At 35.9% G+C, this 10316-nt stretch overlaps 1 pseudogene; it reads left to right on the forward strand.

Annotated features, from left to right (window-relative positions):
* The first annotated feature begins 8169 nt into the window (after nucleotides 1-8169).
* On the forward strand, nucleotides 8170-8537 carry LOC118832378 (annotated as a pseudogene).
* Nucleotides 8538-10316: the final 1779 nt, after the last annotated feature.

Raw genomic sequence — 10316 nt, forward strand, 5'->3', positions numbered from 1 at the left:
TTGCCCACTCGCCATTTTCCATTCCACTGTAATAGCTCTTCTTTGTGCACCTCTTTTATGTGTGATAGTTTTTCCCATTTTTCTCTTCCTTTCTTGCTTATGCCAATGCATTTCTCTTTCCCACCCCTTAATTTTTTTATATCATCCCAACATAATCTACTTAAACCCATTCTCTCTGTCTGTGTATATTCCTTCTAACTGCCCTCATAATGATTAAGTTCCTGGGAGTTATATGAACCATCTTCCCACATAAGAATAATCTAACCTTATTAAAAATTTAACCTTATTAAGTTTCTATTAGAAGGGTGATTTAAATGTCACCAAGGTAACAAAGAAAAATCAACCAACATGGATACTATGAAGAAAAAAGCCAAAGTGATACAATAATGGTCATCAACATTAACTAACATCAAGTCTCCTTTTCCTAAATATCCATTTAATCAACACATTTTATCTTGGATTCCAGACGTCCCATGTAGTCATCTGGTGTCTGGAAATATCTTCTCTTGGTAAGGCAAAATTCATGACCTCCAGGATGACCATGAACATGCCTATATGGTTTGGAACCATGAAGTATGAAAAACTCTCTAGGTAGAAGGCAAAGGAAGCATAACATTTATTTAGACACCAGAGGATCAAATCCCAAGACTAATAACTCCAATTCAATATAGCAGTAATTATATTCCAAGACCAGTAAGCCCACCTCAATGTAGCAATAAGGAAATTATAACACAGTATTGTAGCAAGGAACCAAGTCATCCTATAATCTTCCTCCTTGCTAGGGCCTCCCTGTAAACACTCAGGAATCCTAACTGTCTACTTGCCTGCTTTCTCTCCCCCCTCAGTTGTCTGGTCTCCAAAGGTCCCTGGTTTCCACTCCACTCTCCACTCCACACTCTTCTCAGAGTTCTTACTTTTCCTCCTTTCACTGGATTCTGAATTCTCTCTTCTGACTTCTGAATTCTCAGTTCTCAATGGTTTCCTTCTGCGTATGTGTACTCTTTTTAGGTCCCCAAGGGCTTCATGCCCAATCAGCAAAAGGGTGTGGGCCTGAGGCTTAGTGCCTAGTAAGTAAAGGGAATAGGCCTGCCTACAAACAAACCTCTAATCAAGATTCCCTTAATTGGCCCCACATGAGGTCTATTGAGTGGGCAGGAAAGGTCTTTAATTACTGATTGGCATCACAACATTCTCAAATAGGTCTCATTCTTAGGGCAGTTCTGAAGGGGGCTCCTCTCTTCAGTAGATTAGCTTCTCTGTTCCAAGTCACTTGAAGAAATTCTTACATGTTTCTTCTAAAAATCTTTTGTAAAACAGTTCTCAATACAATTTACTACACTGTCCTAAGCTTTCCAATAACTTTATAAGTTGTTTAAGTTCATGTCATTCCTTATTTCAGATTTAAGCCTCTTAAAGAGAAAAAAAAACTTCAGTTTTACTACTTATAACTACCCAGTGACATAAGTTGACAAATACAGATTGATATATTTAAGAAATTCAAATAACTACTGAGAAATCAAGAATTAAACATTTTAAAGTACCACTGAAGTCAGAACTCTGAAAGTCTTTTAAAATTGCATATGTAATCATCTGATCTTGTTGCTTTCTCAAAACTTTCCACTCTGGCCAATTTCTTCCTTAAGAGGATCAGATAATGTTAAGGAACTAATATTATACATGAGCACATAGGTAACAACATTCTATAAATTGATAACTTTTATTCCTAGGGTCAATGACTACACAAATGAATTTACTTAAAAGATGCTTTTTTTAATTCCAATTCTAATAAAAAGACCTGGGATGGAATGTGTAAATATACTAGGTACTTAACTCCAAATTGTATACAGAGAACAGTGTATGTATCAAATGAACAGACTACATGTAAATTGCTTGCACCTTTGAGACATGCTCTACACACAGGTGTTAATCACAAATTAAATAATAAACCTAAATGAAATTGGATTTCCCTTTTTGGTAATGCAAGATAGTCCATAAGTTACTCTCCTCTATCATAACTGATTGTACTGAAATTCTTTTCCTTATAGAACAATAGTATATGCTTCTGATTTTATCCTTACTAATTAATAGGTTTATATCTTTATCTCACAAACATATTCTTAGACACCATTATTGTTGAATTATTCCTATGTCATTCTGACATATTTCAAAGACCTTATCTCAAGGTTCTTAATGAATATATAGCTATTAATAGGTAGATGACAAGCTCAGGAACTCATTTATTTAGTTATATTGGATATGAAATCAACTACAATTTCAGAGTAAAAATAGTAAGCTTTTACATACTTGCATCCTATTATAGTAACTTAGATGTTACTTTCCCTGTAGCATTCACAGTTTTTAGTTTTTTAACAATATCTACAGTCAAAATTTATTTATGAACCTATATTTCAGCTTTTATAAAAAAAAATTTAAACCACAATTTGGAAATTCACAGTAGAGAACTTCCATTTTAGTCACAAACTCAATTTCTAACTATTTTATGATGTTATAAATTTCTACAAATTAGGGAGAAGATCCTTACCTCTCTCATCTGTTTCTCTTGTCTGCCTCCCTAACTTGACTGGAGTCAAAGAGAGAGAAAGATTCATTCTTTCTGAAGGAAAAGCAATTTTGGTAAACACCCCTGAGGAAAATAGTCTGACTAACAAATATTGATAAGACAACAAGACAGACACAAAAACTCTGCATAAAATTGGTGTGAACAGAGAAAAGTCTCCTATGTCGGTCAAAATCTGGAAGTGTGCGTGCGTGTGTGTGTGTGTGTGTGTGTGTGTGTGTGTGTGTGTGTAAGTAAGTAATGTCAACCATACTGGAATCAGCCTCTAACTTGAGAATGGCTGGAGTTGAACACAGGAGGCCAGAGGTTTAATTAATTTCAGAGTAAGGAAAATGCTTGCAAGTGGAAGTCCTCCTGAGTAGGAGGGTTTAACATGCTGGAGCAAGGCATTCCTGGGTCCTGTGGGAACAGTTTAAAAGTTGATTATCTCACAGTGGGGTACAGAACCAGAGTTAGTGTGGAAGGAACAGGAGTGCAGTAGTAGTATCTGGTTCAGTTCACTTAGCAGTTACAAGAAAGAGGGATTGTGAGCAGGTCAAGAGGTATGATGGATGGCTCTCAGGTCCCTGGAAAACTGGAGGGAGAGGGCTCCAACAAATCTTAACAGTTATTGATTAATATGAAACATAACTCCTTCAGTGAATATCTGTTGCTGGTCAAAGCAATAAAGCAATACACTTTGCCAGAGTGAGATCATCCAGTGTGCAAAGGAATTTAACACTTATTTCTATCAAAACATTTGAAAGCACTCGTATAAATAGATTTTTCCTTAAATTGATTTTTAAAAAATTTACTTAAATCCATCAGCAAGCCTTGTTTATAATGGGGAAAAAACTAGAGGCCTTCCCAGTAAGATCAGGTGTGAAACAAGGATGCCCATTGTCACCATATTATTCAATATTGTATTGGAAATTCTAGCAACAGCAATAAGAGAAGAAAAAGAAAGTGAAGGAATCAGAATAGGGAATGAGGTGATAAAACTATCTCTGTTTGCAGATGATATGATGGTATTCTTGAAAAATCCCAAAGACTCAACTAAAAAGTTAGTTGAAACAATAATTTTAGCAAAGTATCAGGATATAACGTAAATCAACATAAATCATCCACATTCCTATAATATTGCAAACAAAACTCTGTAAGAAGAGATAATAAAAAACACCTCATTTAAAATAACTCTAAACCAGGAGTGGGGAAACTGGCCTCAAAGCCATATATAGGTCTCTCTAGGTCCTCAAGTGCAGCCCTTTGACTTAATCCAAACTTGGAAGAACAAATCCCCTTAATAAAACGATTTGTTCTGTAAAACTTGGACCCAGTCAAAAGGCAACACCTGAGGCTTTTTTCTATGAAGGAGTAAACTAGGGACCTGACCCTCCAGGGCCCAATCTCTTCTGAGCGAGGTAAACCCTTACACTTTTGGGGAAGCTGGAGCTATGTTTGTCTTCCTGTCTATGTTTAAATGTGATTGCTTGGTAATAAGTGGGAATAGAAAAAACCTGGGAAATCTTCCTAAGGGATTGCCTCTTCAGGCCATACTAAACTATTAGAATATGTTTTTCTTCAAAGGGGGCTCTTGATTATCCCAAGAGATCTGGGAGGTTACTGAACTCTTGAAGTAATAGTTTCTCTTTCACAGAGTGGGTGACTCCTAGTCCAAGCCAGGAGAGGGGCATTTTGAAAGGGGGTAGAGGAAGCCTAGAAATAGGAGATCTTCCTTTTAAAAATACTATTTTATTTTTAATTTGTGGAATTAAACAAACATTTTCATAACAGAGTACAAAAAAAACGATGATTGTACATGAAACTGCAAATCTACTATGCACAACTTACTATTCCTTTCAAAAATACAACAAAATTATCATGTAAATTTCTTTTTTAGTCCTTCCTCCCAGAAATGGCTACCATTAGACATAAATAGGTGTCGATGTGTGTGTGTGCGCACATATGTAAAATTATTCTATACATACTTCTATTTATCAATCCTTTCTCTGGTTACAGATAGTGTCTTTCTTCATATGTCCTTTATAATTAATTTGGGTAATTATAATAGACTATTAAGTGTTTTGATTTCCTCTTTGAAAATTGCCTATTCATATCCTTTGACCATTGATCAATTGGGGAATGATTCATATTCTTATAGATTCAACAAAGTTCTTTATATATTATAAATAGGAGACCTTTATCTGATAAACTGTCTATAAAATTTTTTTTCCCTAGTTTTCTGCTTTCCTTCTTCTCTTGGCTACATTTGTTTTATTTGGAAAAAAAAAAAAACCTTTTTAATTTAACGTAAACAAGTTTATCCATTTTATACCTAACTTTGAAGGGATCTTTCTGAGTAAAAATGGCAAGTTGTTTTTTTTTTACCTCCTTTGGTGTGGCTTTAACTTGCCTCTCCAAGCTCATAACATCTCAGACCAAACAGTCTGGAGCTTGGCTGCAGCCTGCAAGGGCTGATTCTTAGGAGCAAGCCCATCATCATCTCAAGTGAGGTTAGGTAATGAGCCACTTAAAAGCCATTTGGATTATGTTTAAATTAAATCTAGAGAACTGTCTATGCCCCCTCTCCCCAATATATCAGCCTTCAGGGCAATATGTTTAAAATTGCAAAAAAGTTTTTTGTCTTTTAAGACATTTTAATCAGGGCTTTTATATCATAGCCTTAAATTCAATCACTTTAGAAATTCAATAATTTTTTTTAATTTTATATTAACATTGTAAAAGCGTGTGGGTGACAGATGTGAGAAATACAGCTCTCTTGATTTGTAAATTATTAAGTATTAACTCTCTGCAGATTCTAAAAGATGAAGAGAAGAAGGACAAAAGAGGAGGGTGAGTATGATTTTTAATTTGGAAAACTATGTTAAGTAGGCAGTCAAACCTTTTGTAATTTGTTAATGGGGCTTGAGAGTAGCCAGAACTCCATTCTTGTGTTCCAAAAGGAACATAAGCCACTGTATGCCTCCTAAAAGTTTTTGTAATCACTAAAAACATCTTAATGGATTTTAAAAAAGAATTTGTTCCACAAACTTCTTCCTATGATGGGACTAGGAATAGACAGCAAGGTTTCTATCTCCTTTTGGGAGAACAAAAGATTTGGAGTTCTTTGATCTGCTAGAGAGCACCTGAATTTTGTGATATGCACGTCAATGAAGCGAATCCTCTTGAAATTAACTCCATAGCTTGGGAAGGTAGGGTTTTAGTAAGACATTGGTTTAACAATAGTGTGTGCAGTCTGGGGTGTGGTTGAAACGTACAAGAAAGCTTGGTTAGTCTGAGCAACGGGTTTGAAAGATTTGGAAAGAGAAATAAAGGCTTGAGTGAAAATATGGAAGGTAGATAAGAAGGTTTGAGGACAAATGGAGGGCATATGGAGGGCATATTCTGCACACTGTAGGTGGACAGCAGCAAGCCCATGTGCTCCAAGCCCCTCCTGTCCCTGGATAGTTACTCTGGTGCCCTTGTGCCAACTTCAGACAGTTTAAGCAAGTTAAGAAGGTGTGAGGAAGTTTGACTTCAAGTAGAAAGACTGAGAATTAAAATTGTGTAGCTTGATTTGAAAGTCAATAGAAACAGGTATAGATAGGTAGAAAGAATCAAAACAAAGGACAGTGGTGGGGTCCTTGTGCCAGTTGTAAGACCATGTCTCTGGAAGTAACCCAGCCCCGCTTTGTGAGAAAATCTCTCCCTGTTACAGGCACACAGAGACATGACCCTGTAATTCCTTTGATATCAGTGCAGACAAAGGGGTGCCTGCCCAAGGACCATGCCTTTGGCAAACCTTCACATGAACAGAACTATCTTGTCCTCTCTGTTGAGTCCCTGAATTTTCCCATACATTCTAGTAGCGCAGCTCCCAGACTACTTGCATATACTGACCACTCCCTAATCCTGCCCCCCACATCACCTAATTAGTATACTTGGCATTCCTTTCCCTATCCCTTTTCCATACGAGCTTTAGCATCATCCCTATTAAGTTGCAAGTTCCCTAAGAAACTCCACCTGCTTCTTTTGGCATCACAATAAATTTCACCACTTGACTGGACAACAGCTTGAGTTCATGACTTCGTTCCAGGTGACACCATCTTGTTCCCTGACATTTTAAGGGTCCCAGCACCCCTAAACAGTGTCAACACCATGTTTAAAATCTTTCGCAATGAGTTAACTGGAAATAGTGAATATGAAATGCTTAGAATAAATAATGTTTGTGTAAAGTATAATACTAAATAATTGAAATTATAAATTGAGGTTCTTTATGATCACATTTGGAAAATATATTCAGGTGTAATCAGATATATTCTGATTGCTTCTTAAGTGAAATTTATTATTTATTATCATTATACTATACCAGGAAACTTACTAGTTGTGTGATTTTAACCCATTACCCAATTATGTGATTTGTAATGTATATAAAGATACTGCCTAACATTAAGTTGGTAATTTACTGTATTAGAAATATTGTAAGAAATATGAATTCCTCTTTAATTCTTTTGGGTTATGGATTTAACTGTTAAAAGACTGATGTTAAAAATAATAAAAAATCAGTAGCGGATTAGTAACTGAGTTAGAGCGTCACTATTTTAAGATTTCAGGATCTAGCCCCATGTTTAGATGGTTAAAGTGTAGTGATTTGATTTCAATTAAGAACTAGAAATTGCAAAGGAAAAGATTTTTAGAAAAAAGTCTGTAATCAGCTTTAGTCTGGGAGTAAAGTTAGATAATCATTTGGTTAATCATGTCTACCTTTCAGGATAACTCTGTAGGAAGGCCTTTTTTAGCACTACATAAATATTGGATATGGTAAAAATACTGCTTATTATGATTTGTAATTATATAAACTCTTAAATGTTATATATGTATATATGTTTGTGTATGTATATATGTATGTGTACATGTATGTATGTGTGTATATATATACATATGTATTTCCTAGTATATGCAGCTTGGAATGTCCAGGAGGATGAGAATTGGAAGCTAGAATGCTTAGGGAGCCCTTTGTCTGATAAGTCTCAAAAAAAAAAGGAAAAGAGGCAAGGGATTGGGAATTGATCTAGCTCTTTAAGGAGATAGAAGAAAAGTTTATACGGAGCTGGGAATTGAAGCGGGGAATCATCACCACATGTCTTAAAAAAGAAAATATATGAATTTATGGATAATAATCTTTTTTCTTTTAAATGCTGACTATTAGGCCTTAGAAATTAAAATGTTACCATTACCAATTATAAATCTGGATTTGATTTGATTTCAGCCAAAATCTGTCCTGAAGAAAACAAGAATGGGGTCTGAGAGTGCACTCTTTATTATGGTATTATTATGATAAATTACAACCTAACATGAAAAGATATTTGTTATTTGGCATTAAGTTATTTATTAGCTGTATGGCAACAAGAAAGTTCTGTTTGTTGTTGCCATCAGCTCCACAAGACTCCCAACACTCCCTTCTCTCCTCCTCCGCACTGTGGGTGGGGGGGCAGTTGTGATGGACACAGTAACCCTGCTTTGTGGATACAGAAGCAGATGCTGAGAACATAAACCCAAAGAAATTTTGCACAACCTGCCATCACTTCTTCTCCTGCCCCCTAAAATTAAACATGACAACAGCAACACGACAAGAAATTCTGTCTGTACCACAGGATTTTCAGGCTTGCGAGGAGGTGGCATGCAGCATCAGGGCAGATGGAGGACACTATCAGAGACAAGCAGTACATTATAAATGAAGCCAGAATGTTGTTCCAGAAAAACAAAAATCTTACAGTTTCAGAACTAATTAAACAATGTATAGGTGAATGCACAGCAAGAATTGAAATAGGATTGCATTCTGAGATCCCATATCCAAGGCCAATTCATCTGCCTCCAATGGCCCTCACTCCCCTACAGAGTCATGGACTTCAAACACAGGGAGAAGCTAAGGAAACTTTCAAAACCATTATATCTCAAGTCTCACAATGAAGTTTCTTAATCCAAGAAATGGGTTCTCTGTATGAACTGTGAGCCAGGCAGGGCTTGAGCACAAACTAGATGATGAATCTTTTCTCCTTGACTTAAGTCCAGTCAGACAAAAGAAGGACAAAGAATGTAGAGTCTTTGCCATAATTTCTCTTAAACACTCAAATATTTGGGTCCTTAATCTCAATAATACTAATTTAATGTCCTTGAACTCATCAGTATCAGTGTGTTGCTACTAGATAGGAATATGCTAACTCCCAAAGATTATTCCTAATCATGATCTTAGTAACATCTTGGATGAAAGTCTGAACATAGCAAGAATTGGATTTAAATTTAAATTTTAAAAATTAAACTTTTTGTGGAAATAATGTAGATGCACAGACAAAGCTGCAGAATAGTGACATGGCAGTACCTGTTAGCAGCTTTCTTGGAAGTTCTTAAAATTACTATGACAATCAGATACTAGCCTCAGACCTGTAAATCTCTGTGGTCCTTATTTTGTTTTGCATTTAAGTTGTGGATGTATTTAAAATAAGACCTTTTATGTTTTAGTTGTTCTCCTAATGTGCTTTTTTGGGTCTCTTGACTCAAATATATAATATTCATCAATATTCAAGTAGGCTAATTTCTCCTTTACCACACTAGCAGAGTCCATCATATATACTCTAGTCCCATCATCCCCTTAACTGTTAGTGAAAGATATCATAGTATTTCAGGGAAATTTTGGAGAGGAAGGAAATATCAGGAACTGATTTTCAGGAACTGATGTAGTGTATTTAATTCTTTTTTTTAATACCTAATTTATTCTCAGTTTTCAACATTCATTTCCATAAGTTTCCCCTTCCCTCCCCTCTCTCCCTCCCCAATATGGGCTCTACACATACATTCCTATTAAACACATTTTCACATTAGTCATGTTGCATAGAAGAATTATAACAAATGGGAGAAACCATGAGAAACAAAACAAAGCAAAAGAGAAAGAAAAGAGTCTGCTTCATAGTGTAATTCTGTCCATTAATTTCTAAAACATGTGACATAATTCTGGCCTCAAAGCCTCACTGCAAACTCATACTACAATAGGTAAAAGTAATCACTATTTCTACTTGACAACAAAATTGGAATCTCACAAGCCTAAGAATATGCTGTATAAGTTATAAGGCTAGGCTGATTTGAAATTATGTACAAATAGGAAAAGGAAAATCTAGTTCAAAAGGAGAAAGGACTGTGCTTTGTGATAAGCCACTGAGAGTCATTGTACATCAGTGCTTTCTTTTGTTTTCAAAGATGATTAAAATCTTCAATAAAAGTTGTTCATTAAAAAAAGTTCTGTTTACATCAGTTTACTGTTCTGTAAGGGGATGAAAATAGAACCCACTTCCCAGGTGTATTGGCAATTAAGTTGGGACTTTTTACTGTCTTAGAATGCTAAATTAATTAAGTGTCTTTGATCGAACCTTACTAGGTGCAAAGCCCCAGGCCCAAACCCCTATCTACTAGGTGCTAAGCCTATGTGGGCATGAAGCCCTCAGGGTTCTAAGGGGTGTTGCTAAGACCAGAGCCAATAGTATGCGCGTAAGGTCTGGTCTCTCAGATGACATCCAAAAACTGTATAAAAAGAGAGAACAGGGCTATTTTCTTGAGGCTCTCACTCCAGGAGGAGTGTTGGTGTGGAACTCTGGGCAGCCACTGTAAGAGCCTCCCAGCTCACTCAGATGTTGATGGTTTCTTGGTAATTATGAATTGTATTTGGTCTGTTTATAATGTATGTTCATAATTTGTTTGTATTTGCTCT

This window comes from Trichosurus vulpecula, chromosome 9 (assembly GCF_011100635.1).
Source record: "Trichosurus vulpecula isolate mTriVul1 chromosome 9, mTriVul1.pri, whole genome shotgun sequence".
NCBI lineage: Eukaryota > Metazoa > Chordata > Mammalia > Diprotodontia > Phalangeridae > Trichosurus > Trichosurus vulpecula.